This window comes from Delphinus delphis, chromosome 10, assembly GCF_949987515.2.
Source record: "Delphinus delphis chromosome 10, mDelDel1.2, whole genome shotgun sequence".
Taxonomy (NCBI): domain Eukaryota; kingdom Metazoa; phylum Chordata; class Mammalia; order Artiodactyla; family Delphinidae; genus Delphinus; species Delphinus delphis.
This window is the reverse complement of record NC_082692.2, coordinates 84,760,543-84,778,945: the sequence shown is the minus strand read 5'-3', so window position 1 is coordinate 84,778,945 and position 18,403 is coordinate 84,760,543. Positions and strand designations below refer to the sequence as shown.

Here is an 18,403-nt window from a genome sequence, read left to right as displayed (position 1 = left end):
TTTGTTTTTCTGACTTACTTCACTCTGTATGACAGACTCTAGGTCCATCCACCTCACTACAAATAACTCAATTTCGTTTCTTTTTATGGCTGAGTAATATTCCATTGTAGATATGTGCCACATCTTCTTTATCCATTCATCCGATGATGGACACTTAGGTTGCTTCCATGTCCTGGCTATTGTAAATAGAGCTGCAATGAACATTTTGGTACATGACTCTTTTTGAATGATGGTTTTCTCGGGATATATGCCCAGTAGTGGGATTGCTTGGTTGTTTGGTAGTTCTATTTGTAGTTCTTTTAAGGAACCTCCATACTGTTCTCCATAGTGGCTGTATCAATTTACATTCCCACCAACAGTGCAAGAGTGTTCCCTTTTCTCCACACCCTCTCCAGCATCTATTGTTTGTAGATTTTTTGATGATGGCCATTCTGACCCATGTGAGATGATATCTCATTGTAGTTTTGATTTGCATTTCTCTAATGATTAATGATGTTGAGCATTCTTTCATGTGTTTGTTGCCAATCTGTATATCTTCTTTAGAGAAATGTCTGTTTAGGTCTTCTGCCCATTTTTGGATTGGGTTGTTTGTCAACCCCTGCTTTAGAGTTTGGCAATCCTGAGTATGGAACTCTAAGCAAGATGAAAGATTTCAGAATGAGCAGAGGAAGTCACGCTCCTTAAAAGGAGTGAGAAGGAGACACCCAGATATGTAGGCAGAGAAGCACCGTGAGCAGGAAAACCTGGAGGCAAAGAAGAGAGATTTTTTTTTTCCCCCCAGAGAGAGACGATGTGAATGACAGTGTCATGTGCTGTCAGGGGGTCAAGTGAGGTAAGGATTGAAAAGTGTCAATTGAATTTAGCAACTCCAGTCGCGTTAGCGACTGCGGTAGGAGTATTTGGGGCAGAGGGGAGGGGCAGAAGCCAGCTTAGAGCAGGCTGAGGACCCAGTGGGGAGGAAGAAGGGGAGGCGATGAGGTCTAGTTCTGTCCATCAGGGACACTTGAGGTTGAGGAAACCTGTTTTAAGGTTGCCATGCGTACTTGTCAGGAGCGGGGGGTACAGATTTCACAGCAGAATAGGGAGTCGTGATAGAGCACGTATGTGCTCAGGAGTCAGGGGGAAAAGGGAGGGAGCCCCCAGCCCTCTTTTGATTCCCACTCTTACTGCCTCTGTCAGTACCGGACTCAAGCTTCCTAATTTGCCCCCTGGTTTCCTTGCTTTAGCCGCATCCAGCGTACTTCCATCAGATTTCTCTCCCTGAAATATTCCTTTAATCCCAGCCCTTCCCTGCTCCCAGCTCAGTGAAGGTTGCACCTCCAGTCTTCCCTTCCAGGCTTGGTCGCTTCCATTTCCAGGCACCTCTCCTCCTATTTGCTTGTGAGCACGCTCTCCCTCACCCTCCTCATTGCCACCCTCATGAAACACAGCACTCCATGACAGAGCATCACCTAAGTTGTGCCTAACCTTGCCCCATCACAGTTGCTCGATTCACTAGTATTTACGAAGCAGAAATGCGAGCAAACGTCACAAGTCATTAACATTTTAAGGCATATTATAAATTTATTATCGAAAAAGAACTGTCACTCATTGCTTTGATGCAGTGCAAATTCCATAGAACAGTTTTCTTAACTGTGATGTTACCAACATGAGGGACCAAATACTTTTTGTGCTGCGGCCTGTGCTGTGCATTGTAGGATTTTAACCACACGCATCCCTGGTTTCCCAGTAACACCCGTTCTTCCCAGTTGTGACAACCAAAACTGTCCCCAGACATTGCCAGATGTCCCCTGGGTGGGGCTAGGGGGCGGGCAAAATCACCCCCTATTGGGAACTGCTGCCTTGGAACGACAGTGTTAGGCAGAATTTTTTTCCCCTGATGTTTTCTATTATTCCAGATGTATCCTTTCCCCTCATACTTTGCATTTTTAATAGTTGGACCCAAGGGAAATTATCCTGAAGATGTATCTTATTCCAGGCAGTAAGAAATGAAAAACACCCATTTGTGACTGCTTACCAAGTTAATAGTGACTCTATCGTATTCCATCTAACAATACAAGCAACGTATAAAAATCAAAATAGGTGCTCCAGTGAGTGAGCCGATGGTGTTATCACTCAGCTCCTGTACATTAAGACCTGGAGGTCTTAACACAAACCACGTTTTATGGTATACACTTTCCCCAATGTCCCTGCCTTTTCCCGGCAGTTCCTGTTGCGTATTCTTCGATGGGGGGCTTTCTGTTAAAAGTGAGGTCAGAATTCTCCCATCACAAATACTCACCTGTTGGAAGAAAGCCAACTTTTGGGAAAAGAACGCAAAACGAACATGAGGAGCTAAGACATCATGGTTAAATTTTTTATGTAAAGTTCAGGAATTCATGGGAAATGAGCATAAGAATGCCATGGTGGGCTCAGAGGGCTGGTTGAAGGGGACGCTGAACCCACTCAGTTGTGAGGTTACGAAAGCTTTCTATTCAGTGAGGAAGAAGAAGGTCGCCCCCCTCCTGGGGTGGGTGTCCTCGGTGTTGTGGATTTGGTCGTGGGATCTCTGATGCCTATTCTGTCCCGTTTTCCCACTGTGTAGACAACACATGCTAAGTACACTAGTCATTAACCACTTGCGTCCAGAATATGAGGTACAGCTTGCTAATCCTATCTGCAGTTATTAACATGTACTTCCTTGACTTCCACAAACGGTGTATACAAAGGAGAAATGCTTCTGAAAAGGCAATTAAAGATTTTTCCTGAGGTATCGAGGCTTCAAAGTCATCATCAGGAGACTGCTTAGAATGAGGCTGGTTAGCAGTATTACCCTCTGCCCTGCTCTGCATTTTCCCTTTTAACTACAACTTGGTAAACAAGAGCTAATTCTGAACAATAACCCGGAAAGTGAATGACGTTCTCTAAGCTGTCCTTCAAAGAAGTGTTGACTTTATCAATGTTATATTCCTCATATCACCTGGAGAAAGCAGGAAATGTTTCTAAAATTCATTCCACTGAGAACACAGTCCTACTTCAGGCTTGTTTTATGATGGAGAGAGGAGTATTCTGCACTTGGGAATTTTTTAGTGGCTTCCCCAAGGTCTGGGTTTTATGGGCTACTAATAATCCCTGTGATTTATTGAGCACCTACTGTGTACTAGGCACTTTACATATATTAGCTTTGTGTGCTCTCAGAGCCCTGTGCATTTTTCACTGTAACAGTACTCACAGTCCTAATCTCTACTTATTATGTGAATAATTGATTAATGTGTGTTTTCCCCATTAGTCACTTTCCTGTCCGTGGATCTGTATCGATTTGTGTTCCCCATTGTTGCCCCACACTTAGGACAGGACCTGGCATATAGTAGGTACAAAATAAATACTGCTTCGAAGGATGAGTGAATCCAGATGCAGAGTGGTGTGATTTCAGAGATGAGGAAACAGAGAGAGACTGGTTGGGCGGCTTGTTGAAACCTTGCAACTGGTAGTGCGAGGCATCGAATTCAAGTATGTGTGGTCCAATGGCGACTCACTTTCCACCACACCTGCCTTCTCAAACTTTAATTGAATCACCTGGAGGCTCTCACCAACATGCACATGCTCATTCAGTGGGTCCGCGACGGGCCTGAGAAGGTACATTTTGCTCCCACACGATACCTGTGCTCTTCTCCATAGAACCATGCTTTAGTAGTGGAGGTCTGCACCACAGTTGCAGCGTAAAAAGTGATAACTTCCTTATCTGTTGGAGGTGTATGTGGTTTTGTCTGGAAATTCTTGCCACGAGACAGAGCCTTTGCACCTGTATCAGTCTCCTAAGGAAAGTACTGCAGGGATCTGCTCTTGAATAGATATATTGACTCCTTCTATCATTTGGTTATCCATGGGCTGTGATCTTTGATGAGTCTTAACTCAGATATCAATGATGCTCATAGGCCCTGTTGCCTCCCTTAAAAGTCTCATACTCAGTACCAGGTGGCGTTTCTGCTCTAAAGATGTCCAGTACCCCTACTCTTCACGCTTACCATGGAAATGCCAAGGAGTAGCAATGCCCTTCAGAAGTTTCTTTGGATGTTTAGTTCATGAAGGTGTCCTGTTGAGAATCTGGAGTCTCCAGACATCTGGTGGTCCCACCACTGAGTCTGCAGCCATCCAGTGACCCCAGGACCCAGTATATGAAGAGAGGCTGCTATCACTGACCCCACTGTTGGTACCTGCTCTGTTGACTGTGGGCATCTTAAGCTCTGCCCTTCTTGTTGGTGTGTCTGTGACTGTTTCTTCTTGAATATCCTCCCTGGCTCAGCACTTCCTCCTAGGTCTTGAGAAAAAGGTGCAGAGGTTGGCCGCTTTACTAGTTAGGAGTGGTGGGTTCAAGGTCTAGGTGCTTATCTTAGCCATTTGACACCACATGGTGGAGGAGCATGTTTCTGAGAAGGGGCCCCTCAGTCAGAGCTGTGATTACTTATCACTGAGCAGTCCGATGCCCGGCCCCCCACCTATACTGTGTCACCAGCCTCTGGCTGTTTCAGTTTCTGAGTTCAACCCTTGCTAACCATAGGATGATACCTGGGTTCTTGACTTAAGACTGACGGATTCTCTGTTCCTTCCAGTCATGTACACCAGATCTGTTCATCATCTTTGTGCCTAATTGGAGCCTACCCTTCATTCATCGTATAATATAATGTCACCATTTTTTCGGATATGCAGGATTTGAAAATTCATGTATGTTGTGTTCTAATTGTGTAGTAGTAAAAATTGAAGGGGCACTTTGAAAAAGGTTTATTTTAGCTCAATATTTTGAAAAACTCTTTCAGCTCTGCCTTCCTTTATAATATTCAGGGGTACTAAATGGTCATGAAGGGTGGTTTAATGAGATGAGGACTTAGAAGGTAAGGGCATCGTTATATTATTGAAGTCACACTGAAAGTAAATTGACAGATACCTGTAGTTTGTCCTGAAGTCCCTTATTGAAGAGCTTGCTTTAGTTCTCTTCATGTGAACAGAGAAGGCACAGGAATGATATACGATGAATGAGGCATCTGCCCCTGATGGAATAGTCTCAAACCACGCGATGTTTTTTTTCTATCTTAGTACATAAGGTTTTCTCCGTTTCATTTTTCATTTGTTTGAGAGTGTTGTATTGATTTTAATCTATGTAAACTATACGCCTATGCCTTATTAATCAACTTCGCAAAGGTAGTGATTAAAGTGTGCCAATGTGGGAAGCCACAAAAAGAAAAGACAGCTTACATCTCACTTTTATATATAAAAATTATCCCCATTTTGTAATACTTTAGCATTATGTTCATTGTTCCCATAAAAAAATACTGTATTTTGTGAAATGATACAATCTGTGAGGCATTTCCCATTATGTAGCCACCATGTCTTTAAATTATAGCAATTTCTTAAGATTTTAAGGCAAAATGGGCTCTTAGAAGTGTGATTAATAGCAGGGAATGAGGCTAATGCTGGGTCATCAGCGGCACTCCATTACAAAAAAAGGTTGGGCTAATAAAAGCATCCATCCTTTTGACCAATAAAGCATTTGAATGATATGCTTATAGTTTTTTATCATATAGTAGTTACTTGGTAATGAATAAACTCTGAACTTGCATTGAAGAAAGGCAGCTCTACTTAAGTGGCCCTTGGACTAGCTTTTTGATGATGTGAGAACAGCAGGCCTGGGAGGGAGGCTTGTGTCAGAGCTGCTGGTTTGATTTTTAAGGTGTCTTCTACAAGCCTCATACCCACGGACTATACGAGTCCCATCCAGTTCAGGGGCAAAAGTAGAGAGTCTAGTCAGTGGATTATTTCTTTAGCAGCCTAAGTGTATACAGTAGGCTCTCTATAAGTGCTTTGTGAGTTGCACTGTTAGGAATACTGTGCTTAGGAGTCAGGGATGTAGCCTGGTCCCAGCGTGGATCTCTTAGGCCTTCTCTAGCTCAGTTTCCCAAGACATAAGCTTGTACCACTCCCTGGTGTGTTTGAAGAGGCTTTTTAGATGGTTCCTAAGTCATCCACCAATTCTCATTACTGTGATTTGGTGCTGAAGCAATTCCATTTCCAGTCTGTTTTAATCCTTCTGGTAAAGCCAAGGAGAAAGTCTCCATTTGGAGCTAGTATGTCTTTAATCTCTCTCTTCCCATTGTAAACTCACTATTTAACAAAGAAAGAACATGGCTTCCACTCAGAGCCTTTGTGGACTGTAGGATCTAGCTAGAATTTAATAACATTGGTTGGGTTGTATCACATTTATTACAAAGTCTTTCCTTCAGAGGGATACATAGTGGTTTTTCCACTTGATGAAGTGATACAAAATTTTCTCTGAAATAGATTTATGTTTGCCAAAAGTGAATAAATTTAAAAAATGACATTGGACGTGTAGATGAAGAGGGCAAAGAGAATGAATGTAGATGTAGAAGTGAATGCTTGAAGCTTGGAAACTGGCTCAAGGGGCCACTCAGATGGCATGACCGCTCTAAGAATCTCAGGATTTGTAAGATTATTGTCCCAGAGAAGAGTTGTGGAAAGAATAAATCAGTCCTTTCCAATCTTGGGTCTCCCCAGAGCTTCCTCAGGACTCTTTTCGTTTTTAAAATGGTCTGTCAAACAGATTATATGATTAGGAGTTGGGGATTAAAATATACACACTACTGTATATAAAACAGATAACCAACAAGGGCCTACTGTGTAGCACAGGGAACTCCACTCAATATCTTTTAATAACCTATAATGGAAGAGAATATAAAATTATATATTTATATTTATATAAAGTTATATATGTATATATATATATATATATCTGAATCACTTTGCTGTACACCTGAGACTAACACATTATAAATCAACTATATTTCAATAAAAATTTTTTTAAAGTAAAAAAAAATTTTTTAGTGTCATATGAAAGGCTTCTTCATAAATGCACTCTCTCTTCCTCTTTGATTCATTTTACTTTAATTTTTTTTTTAGTAAATAAAGCTTTAAACATTTAGGGTCTTTGGGGAACAAAATAAGTAAATAGACACATGCAGGTACAATAAAAGGTGGATTAGAACAAGTTTACCACTACAAGTGGGGTAGAGGAGAAAGGCATGTTATCTGTCCCACTCACGGTAAGGAATCAGTAGAACCGTCGCAGAATTCAAAGGAGTCTCCGTTTGGGTGATGATTATGTACCTAAGGACAGCATGGCATTAAAAACTCCAGGGCCTGGTTACTGACCTTTACCAAGGAAAATGTTTACAGCTCTTTGGATTACCATGTAGAATTGTACACCCTATTTATAATCCTTGACCAGTAGTCTAGTTTCTCCAGACTTGAGGTATAGAAAATAAAAATGAAGGTCAGGAGAACTCCTGGAAAAAATGAGAAGTGTGGATAGTGAGTAATCAGCATTTTCCATTGAAGACGGGCAACAGGGATGGGAGGACACAGCGTTATGCTTTTACTTCTCCATTTTTTTCCTCCCTTGAGTTTCGCTGGGACATAGGATTAGGGACTTCTCTGTTTCCTAGTCATCTCAGCCGCATGCGCAGAGCAGCGAGCATGGAATTTGAGAACGTTCCGTTCCCAAAGCATTTGAGGAAGAGTCTCTGTGTTGTTCCAGCAGCCAGACTTGCATCATCAGCCAGAGTTGAGCAAGGCTGGGTTTCCTTCTCTAGGGCAGTGGAACAGCTTGAGCCCCAGAGGGCTTTCTAGGGCAGAAAAGGGAGACGTCTCCCTGTCCCTTCCCAGTGACCGGTAGGTGGGAACAGGTCCACGAGCCTGAGAAATTCCCTGTTCCTAGGGCACTGAACCCTCCATGGAAATTTCTTCTCCAGACGTTGTTGAGGCCTCAGGGGCTGTGTTGGTTTGGGGAAAGGAGACAGTCAGCAGAGAGGGACTTAGGAAACAAACCACAGCGCAACAAAACAAAAACACAAAAGAAAATACCCTGTTACTTTGTGACTTCAGGGTTGCAGAACAAAGATTAGATTATTGCAGCAGGAGCTGGGAACAAGAGCTACTAGAGAAGGTTAGGAAGTCTGTAGTGGAATTCAGTGTGATGATCAGGGCTGGCGGGGGAAGACCGGTAAAATTTTGTTACAATTTTTAGACAGAGATGGAAATTCCAATAATCTGATCATTACTAATGTAATTGCCAGAATCTTCTGAGGTGTATCTTTAGTTTTTTGTGTTTTTTTAAAATTTCATTTTCTGTTTTCAAATTCTGCTTCGGCTATCCAGCTCTCCAGTGTTTTGCTGTACTTTGCACTGACATAATGCTGAATTTTTAAAAATCAATTAACTGATCATAAATGTAAGATATAGATAAAAAACTGTCTTTCGGTATGTTTTTGCTTATTAAATTTTAAGTAATGGATGTTATTCACATATCAAAATTAAGTAGTTTAATAATGTTAAAGTATCTGTAAAATAGATTCCCAAACTAATGTTTTAATTGCAAATTGTATACCTAAATATAGTCTCTCCGATAGAGTCTGATAACTTTCTTATGATATACAGCATACTGTTTTACATGTTAGTACACATGAAACAAATTTTTGAAGGTGGAACATTTCTTTGTGACACCTTGTTACTGGACGGAGTAAGCTTGTTTACTCTAGGCTTTGAAGACTTAAGATTTCTTTGATAAGCCGACAGCATGAACTGCTGAATCCTCATACGTAACATCAACTGATTAATTTATTTATGTAATCTTTTTTAAGGGCAAAATCATCGCCAGGTGTAGTTTGGTTTTTGCAGGGCGTTGGAGAATGCTACAGATCTGTTTGTGGATTCTGTGTGCTTGAGGGTATCTTGGATCAAGAAACTTGGGGAGAAAGGAACATCAGCGTTTTCCTTCTAGATAAAACATTCCAGATCTGAATCCGTGTTTGACCCATATATTTCATTGATAAAAGGAGATGAGCCCAGGAAATGAATGCATGGTTACTCAAGCATGAAAATATTACAGTCTTTTAAAGCTGTTACCAGATGCAACCTATAGTAGTTGAAACCGTGTAGATGCTTTATTTTTACCTACAAGCCAGGAAATAAAAGGGCATTTGACTGAACTCTGTTTCATTTGGGGCCGGTGGGGGGGGAGAACCTCTTTTTCTCAAAGGGGGCCATGCTTTTTTTGGATTGCCAAGTAACGTCACCAGTAAAGAGTTAACCGGATTTCACTTGATTCGCTCTGGCTTATGTGATGATGAGTAATGCGAGGTTGGTAACGGCAAATTGTTGTTTATAAGCAAACATGGCATTGTGCAAACAAGCAGGCCTGGTCTCCAACTGGTTTGATTTCATGGTGGTCAGCAGCTGATCTATGTAACGTACAACCTTTCTGCCTCTCTAAATGTCAGAAGAATGACTGTTTGTTTATCTTGCCTTCTTTGCAGCTGTTTACTCTGTAATGCATTTACCTCGACCTTGATTCCCTAAGAGTAGCCCCACTCTCCTCCCCAGTTCTGTTTACATTAGTCCTGCCCCTGGTGTCACCTATGAAATCTGTTGATTATTCCACCTGGTTAATGTTAAATTGCTCTTGTAAGATGATGTGTTTGTTCATAAACACAAGTGCTGGGCCCCTTGTTTACTGTACCCATGGCAGCAATCGTTATTAAACAAATATTGCTTTGTTTGCGGGTGTGAGCAGCAGTTTATCCTGCAAGGTCTGTTTTTTAAAAACACACGCACACGCACACACACACACACACACACACACACACGAAAAAAAACCAACAAAAAAATTTAAATGCTAGAATTTCGATAAAGAAAGGAAAAGGGGAACTTGTCCCTGGAATGTGGTTGAAACAGACTTAGGTTTGCTTTTCTTATCTTTTGCTTAGATGAAGGGGCTGGAGAGATTAGCGAGTTGTTTGGTTTTTCTAAGAGATTTCCTTAGTGTAATGATATCTATGCAGTTGTTTGCTTTTTTCAGAAGGGAGAGAGCTCTCCTGAAAGGCCAGTAGCTCAGTAATAGAACATCAGATGGCTAGAAAACTCTTTGTGGAACAAACAAGGACTTAAAAGGTCTAGGAGAAAAAGTCTAGTGCTATGAACAAGGCAATCACCTCCGAAAGGTACAATCCTTGGATTTTGCATTTGGTGTGTGTTGTGTGTTGTCCTGTGGGCTCTCTGTGGACCGTCTGTGGTGCATGTACTCTATCAAGTTTGAAAAAGGAAGATAAACTTTCAGTTTAATATGTTCTGAACAATTCCTCTGTGATACAGAGACGTCCTGAGAGGAAAACATGCAATTAATACGCAGGGATATATTTTAAAAAGCTAGTATTTTGATTCTTACCTGTTACACTTACCTGTCTCATTTTAAAATGCACTTAGGCATTGTATCCTTTCTAGTTAAGTAAAACAGACCTTGTATCTCTTTATTCGGCTTGGAGGGTGTGTGTGTGCGCGTGTGCGTGTGTGCATGTGCGTGTGTGTGTGAGAGAGAGAGAGACAGACTCTTGGACACAGGCAAGCACATTAGATAAAAGCCAACAGGAGCCTGTCTTTTGTCATGTTTTGCAAACAACAGAGCAAACTCAGCTCACATCATCTTTGTTTTCTGTTTTTTAAATTATTGTTTGTTGCTGTTTCTGACTTTGCCTTGTGTTTCAACACTGGGCAGGGCTTGCTAGCCTTTGCTGTAAATTACAAGGATACACCACAGACTGGGGGGAGGCTGGAGGCTGGGGGGTCATGACCTTCCACAAATGGTGGTCTTTCATATCAGTAAAAGCCTGCTAATCTCTCTGTTAAGAGGGACTTTGGGGAGGGAGGAGAAATGCATACATTCATATTGGAGTTTTTCAAGGATAAAATTAAATAATTGTCCCTTTCACGCAATGGAGAAATGCAAGCAACAGACTTCTGATGGGCTGCATTCATGAAGTTGCCATGATGCTGTGAGCTTATTGTTCACTTTGGCCACCATGGCAGTTAGGGGCTGCAGGAGAAATGGGAGACACGTGAAGTGTGTCATCGAACATGCTGGTCATTAATTGCTGTTAGGAACCCAGCCCCATGTATGTGCAACTATATAAAATATGGAAGTGAAAAAAATATATATTCTGAACTGGTTGTCTGTCACTTTATTCCACCAGACTCTTTCTGAGAGTTCAGCTGTTTGAATGATTAAAGTTCTACAGGCTTCGTCAGTTCTCAAACTTAAAATCTGTTTTGTTCTATGAAAATGCATTTTAATTAAGCTCCGCGGAACACCTGGCTCCGTCAGACCCTAAGCTTCAGCGGCTTCCTTGTGGCAAAGCAAACAGCCCAGTCCTGGATTGGCAAGGCTCCTTTTTAGTCTCTGTTTAATTATTTGAGCTCGTCTGGATTAATATGACAGGGAGTGGGTACGGATTCTGCTTTGTACTTCTGTTTCCTAGAGCGGCTTCTTTCTAACTTCTATAGTTTGCCCACAGTTGCCATGATCACAACACTTAAACTCTTGTCTACTGAGAGAGAAGGAAAACAAGACCAATGGTCGCCGAAGTTCTAAAAATACAAACTTTTAAGAGAGTGGGATGCTTGTCGTTTGTACTCATGGATGTCTTATAAAGAGTACAGAGTCTCAGAAAGTTTGGTTACAACAGGTCGTGAGACGGAGGCATCTACAGTTTCTCTGAAAAGCTTTGCTGCCCTGGAATTAAACTTGACAAATGCCTTTTCCTTGGAAGTTCCAAGTCTCCTGTCTTCACCTGGAAAGGCTAGTAGAAAAGGGAAACCATCTTTTTGTTAGGAACATCATTTCGTTACCACCCTATTCTTCTAATTCTCTTCCAACTGGGACAATCCTACTTCTATGAAGACTTAAAATGATGTAATGGCACAAGTTCTTTTCGGCGTTTTAGAACTGTGAAACGGTTAGTCATTCCCAAGAAGTACAGGAAACAGAGTAGTTTAGAAGAAGCAACATAAAAGGTGGTGACTACAAGCCCTTGATCTCATTTGATTGGGAGGTTGGACTTGGATTTTTCTGTTGTGTAATCATTTAGTTAAAAATTCAGCAATTATGTATTGAATTCCTATTCTGTGCAAGGCATGTCTGAAAGTCAAGTGGGAGATAAAGGAATTTTTGACTTTTAATTCTTATCAAACACATGGAGGTGGAGAGGTGCAGAAGGAAATCATTTTAATCTGAATGCTTTTTCTGCCATTTAATTGATAAGTATAAAGTGCTTCTGGTTCAATTGATAAATAGAAACTAGTTCCTATTTCTTTTTCCTTCCCCTCCTTTGAGCTGTAAAGGTAAGAGAGCTACATTATTATTAATTTTTGCAGTATTATTGTTTTCAATTATTACCTTATTAACAATGAACATAATTTTCATCCCACACTTCTCACCTACTGAGGATTCCTTTTTTCACTGAATCCCTGTTGTTACAGATTCTGGCTCTCTGAGATGTATCCACCATACTGTGGCCTGTACCCATTCCTTTTTCACATCAAACCCTGCATTTCCTGCGTTCTTGAAGGGCAGAGGGATGGGTAGCTCCTTTAACACACAAATGCCAATGCCACCTTGGAGGGGTGCTCCTGGAACTTATTTATTTCTTCTCCTCCCCGAGAGGCCCAGTCCATCACCTGCATGATACTCTCAATCCCTTCTAACCTAAGATCTGTGAAGATTCTAATTTGGCCCTAATCCTCCCATATGACTAAATAAGTGGCCACTTTTTTTTTTGGCGCTACGCGGGCCTCTCACTGTTGCGGCCTCTCCCGTTGCGGAGCACAGGCTCCGGATGCGCAGGCCCAGCGGCCATGGCTCACGGGCGCAGCCGCTCCGCGACATGTGGGATCCTCCCGGACCGGGGCACGAACCCACGTCCCCTGCATCGGCAGGCGGACTCTCAACCACTGCGCCACCAGGGAAGCCCCCACTTTTTTTTTTTTAACATGCTTTTGACCATTTCATTGCTCCTGAACTTTTTCCTCTTTAAGAAGAAATTTCAGATTTTTAAAGATGGATCTAGATATCTACAGTGCATGGTAAAGTTGATAATTCATAAATCATTTTTAACAACAGGTAATATGCATAATTTATGGTGTTACACTGCTATCTTTTTGGTATTTATGATGGATAATGCTCAGTTTTTGCCCTCATATTACTGCTTTAAATTATACCACGAGAAAATTAATGAGAAAGTAGATTTATGGGTTTCATTTGTTTGTCAATTCGGAAATTAATTGGGTGTTAATTTTAGCCGTCTCTCATCAGACCAGGACTTCAGTCTGTGTGCATTATTTGTATTCATTGTGGCTTACTTCCCATTTACTGTGGGTCACTAGCTTTGCATATATTAAAATAGCCCTCCGGCTCCTTCCCTTGATTACTTTTTGAACTGCCATGCATTAGAAAATTTTACGCCTTTCTGTTATAATTATGAAAATTTGGTATTGCAAGATGGTGCCTTCACAGCACAGTCAGCACCCTGACTTGTCTTCCTAAACTTGGCTCTCGGATGGTCTTTCCATGAAATGGGACTCCTGCCAGTGGGGGCAGTGGACGGACAGGCGGTGGTGTCTGAAGGAGGGTTCATTGACAAGTTGCGGAAGTGCTCTTGGATGAGAAAATAATCAACTGTGGTCACTCTGTTTCACCTGTTCTTTTCCTCCCCCCCCGCCCCCGCCCCTTCTTGTTTCATCTTTGAGAGTATGCTATGAGCCCACCACTTGTAGACGGTCATTCAGTATCTTGGGGCCAGTGGAGGCCCCTCCATCGCCCGCTTCCTTAACCGCTACACTTCACTTGTAATCCCCTCCACCAGCCCTTCATCTCCTCACTGCCACCTGCCCCAGTAGCATCTTGCCAGGTAAAGGGTGAACGATTGAAAAGCATGTGTCTCACTCTAGGAAATGTAAAGCCTTCTACTGAGAGGCTCTAACTTCCGTCTGGATGCTTTCTGTGGCTTGAGTCCCTGACTTGAATGAGAGTAAGTAAGAGTACCGGGTGGTTTAGTTTCCCAGGCCACCCCACTGAACTACGATGGGGGGGTGATCCCCTTAGCTACACCTTGAAACTCCTAGGTGTGTGTCATGTTGCCAGGTAAATCATTTGCACATTTAAAGGGAACCAGATCATTTACCTGATGAGACCCAGAAGTGCATGTTGGCTTTATATTCTTAATACAGACAGGTTTTATTTCTTCTTTCCTGAACCACATGAACATGATCAGGATTTTGAAACTTCATGATGCAACATGAGGATTTTAAGCGGTACTTCGTTTTTTTTTATTTTTGGCTGCGTTGGGTCTTCATTGCTGCACGTGGGCTTTCTCTAGTTGCGGTGAGCGGGATCTACTCTTCATTGCGGTGCGCGGGCTTCTCATTGCAGTGGCTTCTCTTGTTGTGGAGCACGGGCTCTAGGTGTGTCGGCTTAGTTGTTTGCAGCACGTGGGCTCCTGGGCACGTGGGCTTCAGTAGTTGTGGTGCACAGGCTCAGTAGTTGTGGCTTGTGGGCTCTAGAGCGCAGGCTCAGTAGTTGTGGTGCACGGGCTTAGTTGCTTCGTGGCATGTGGGATCTTTCCGGACCAGGGATCTAACCCATGTCCCCTGCATTGGCAGGTGGATTCTTAACCACTGTGCCTCCCGGGAAGTCTCAAAGAGTACTTCTTTAGAACAAGAGCTAGCCTGACTCCCACCCTCCTTCTTGACCCTGTGTGGAGTGTAACTGATGATGGAGTCAGAACGTGTTCAAGGTTTCCAGAATACAGGCATACCCTTCTTTTATTGCACTTCGCTTTATTACACTTCACAGATACTGCATTTTTCTTTTTTTATAAATTGAAGATTTGTGGCAACCCTGTGTCGAACAAATCTGTCGGCCCCGTGTTTTCCGGCATTATTTGCTCAGTTGGTGTCTTTGTGTCACATTTTGGTAATTCTTGCCAGATTTCAAACTTTTTCATTATTATGTTTGTTAACGTGATCTATGATCAGTGATCTTTGGTATGACTGTTGCAAAAAATGACAACTTCCTGAAGGCTCAAAGGGTGGTTAGCATTTTTCAGCAATGAAGTATTTTTTAATTAAGGGATGTACCTTGTTTTTCAGACATAATGCTATTGCACACTTATTAGACTACAGTATAGTGGAAACATAACTTTTATGTGCACTGGGAAACCAAAAAAAATTGTGACTCGCTTTATTGCAATATTCACTTTGTTCGATATTCGCTTTGTGGCAGTGGTCTGGAACTAAACCTGCAACGTCTCTGAGGGATGCTTGTGTAGGAATTCACAGTCTCTCCATTTTTAGAGTTGTCCTCTTCCTCCCCCACTTCCTCCTTTCCTCCGTCACTTCCTTCCTTCCACCTTGCCATCCATCCTTCTTTTTTTTTTTTTTTCCTTCCTCAGAGCTTCTGTTATCTCTTCAAAATGCATGCCATTTTCCTTGTGTCCTCACACATGGATGAACAATGAGAAAGAGGATTTTTCTTCTTTGGGTGGAGGAGAACCGTGTAATCACTCTAATCATTTTCCTAAAAAGTGATTTCACCGTTAACTTTTCTTCTCCTCTCCCCATAGACGTAGAAATATATTTTACAAAACTATGTTTAGTTTAATTTACACATCCTTTCATGAACAGACCAAGTTCTTTAAGGGCATTTATTCTGCTTCATATAAATAATTGATCAGCCAAGTTAATTTACTTCTGCCTGACTTGGTCAACCTTAATTAACTGCCCTGGAATCGAGACTGAACTTTTTGTTAGCTTAAAATCTTTCACAAGCATGATAACAAGGGCTTTATTTTCCTTAAATTTTCAGCATCAACACTGTAACCAAGGAAATAATCATAATAAGAAAGCATTGCTTTCATTTACTATAAATACATTGGCCAGGATATTATGAATTTTCCAGAATACTTCCAGAGAGCAGCTCTGTTGGCAATGACAATAAATAAGCACGCTAAACTCAGTTCTTATCCTTCCTACAAGTCCCTCCAGCACAAAAATCGATCTTTTGAAATCAGTAGCTCTGTAATGTTTCCAAGCAAGACGAGAAGCGGGCCATTTTGGCTTCCTTAAGCTTTCCGACATCTGTGGGATTTGTAGCATCAGCTTTTGTGAGGTTGTGTTGAATGGATCATATGTGATTTAAACACGCCCCGCGCCTTCAGAGAAGCCATAGAGAAAGTCAGAGGAAGGTTGGGCTTTGTTTCTCCAGAAAGGACTCATGAGTGGGTGTGGCATGGCCGTGCCCTCCAGGTGCCGTGTCTTTCCTATTCAGGCACATTGGATGGTTGTGCGCTATTTGTTGTTTTCAGTTTGTCACGAGCAAAGCAGTTCATTGGTTTTAGGGTGTCCCAGAGGAAAGCGGAGGTTATGCACACGGGGTGCCTGGGACAAGCACGGAAGAATAGAGGGTCCAGCATGCTATGTTAGAAAACACAGATGCCTCTCCCATGACTTGCTTTAGGTGACGCTAAAATTGTAAAACTCAATAGAAAGAGACAAAATACAGTGGTTCGCTAAAGAATGCTGACACTTTCAGCTTTGTATTTTATATGCTTTTCTTTGTCTACCTGCCACCCTCATTGTTGTCTTTTTGGGTTTTGACTTTGTTTTCTTTCCGTCCGTGTACTCTGCATCACCACCTAGCACAGGACTTCGCAAATGGGAAATTCTCTCACCGGTTTTTGAACGGACAAGTTCACGTCTGCAATGGGGAGTGATTCTGGCGATATCTCTTCCTTAACCTGCTGTGGTTTAGTTTTCTTATCTGTAAAATGGGAATAGCATTCCCTGCTTTTTCTCCCTCAGAGAATTCTTCTGCGTTTGAAAAACACATAAGAGGGCTTTGTAGTTTGTGCAGCATGACACAGATATAAAGGCTTATTAAATGGCTTGGAACATTCCATAGAAAGAAAGAACTGCCAGGCCAGATATTGTTAGAAATGTTCTTAGACATCGACACTCCTCATTTTTCACATGTGCTTTTCAAAAAACCTGTTTTCTCCTGATTGGTGTGGGAGATTATGGGAAAATTTAAATCTTCCAACTGACATACTACTGTTAGCACTTGACTAATTAAGGACATCCTCGGACCAAAATAATCCTTTATGCAATTTTGGTCCCAAAGCCTGCACTCGCACAAACCTGGTTCGCAAGCCAAGCTGCTTGGCTTGATGCCTGCAAAACTTGTGCTGGAGGACTTGGCAGTCTTCTTTGGAACTGCATGGACCAAACCCTTCTCATCAAATTGTGCACTGGGGATAGTTCGTACTCCACCCACCATGATGGTGTCAAACTCCGGAAACAGGAGCGGGGACTCTTCGACCGACACCTGTCTTCAGGTCTGGGGTCCTGATGGTCATGTGGTTTGAAAGCAGCATTTTACCTGTAGCTCTGCCCCCTGAGGACAGGCTGTTTGGCTAAATATATCCCATTCTGAGGGCAGGTATAGAGTTTAGGTATGGACAGTGTTTTTGTCTTTGTGGGGTGGGAAACCCCTGTAATGGACAGGCTTTCTGGAAGGTTAAAAACTTTTTTTCTTTAGCTATGCTTGTGACATATCCTAATAATTAAATGGGTTTCCTTGCTCACCACTAAGACAACCGTTCTCTTCCTTAAATCCCTAAACACTGTCTTTTCCTTCGCTTCTATATGCAGGGGCAAGTTTGTGGCAGAGAAACTGAAATGTTGGGGGGAAAAGTACCTGCGTTTGACAGATTTATTTATTTTTTGGTGATAAACTAGGTACTTGCATTTTGCCTGGTTCTTGCATACCGGAGAAAGTTTTAGCTGTTTTTTGGTAGATTCTTTACTCTGCAGACAGTGAGACTATGAACACAATTTTTTAAGGACTATAATCACTGAAATATCTGATCTAAAGAGACGAGAGTGAATCAGCTGTTGTGTCTGAGTTTGTTTCCCACCTGTTAACAAAAAATGCCATTCTTAATCCAGTTCAGTATTGGATTAACTTTAAAAAAAGATATGTCTTCTGGGTTTATGAAGTTTGTAGTTACATTGGATAATACTATGCACTGAAAGGAAATAAAGACAGATAGGACTTTTTCTGCTCTAATTTTTCCATTTGTTTTTTGTACGAGTTTATAGAAAAGAGACTTAAAACCAATCCTAGCAAGAAGGCAACCTCCTCTAAAGATGTCCAGAGTGTTTAAATTTCCCTGTTGTCACATATTTCACGTGTGGGGAGAGAAATCTGCAACACTGGTGATACATATGTCTTTCCATGATTTGAATCAATTTGTTTAGAAGTTTTCTGCCCTTCTTTTTTAAATTAGTTTTTACTAATACAAAATTGTATAGTTGATTTACAATGTTGTGTTAGTTTCTGCTGTACAGCAAAGTGAATCAGTTATACATATTCATATATCCACTCTTTTTTACATTCTTTTCCCATGTAGGCCATCACAGAGCACTGAGTAGAGTTCCCTGTGCTATACAGTAGGTCCTCATTAGTTAC

At 41.7% G+C, this 18,403-nt stretch overlaps 1 protein-coding gene across 12 annotated transcripts in view; it reads left to right on the top strand.

The window, feature by feature from the left end:
- FOXP1 (forkhead box P1) overlaps window positions 1-18,403 on the top strand; it is a 595,507-nt gene that overhangs the window by 343,557 nt on the left and 233,547 nt on the right. The window contains exon 1 of one of the 12 annotated variants that reach the window (XM_060022904.1): window positions 9,620-10,046. The exons of 10 other annotated variants lie outside the window; for them this stretch is intronic. The gene's annotated coding sequence lies outside the window, so the exon portion shown is untranslated. Of the gene's footprint in view, window positions 1-9,619; window positions 10,047-11,080; window positions 11,893-18,403 lie in introns of those variants that run through there. One more of the 12 variants, XM_060022905.1, reaches the window with a different exon arrangement.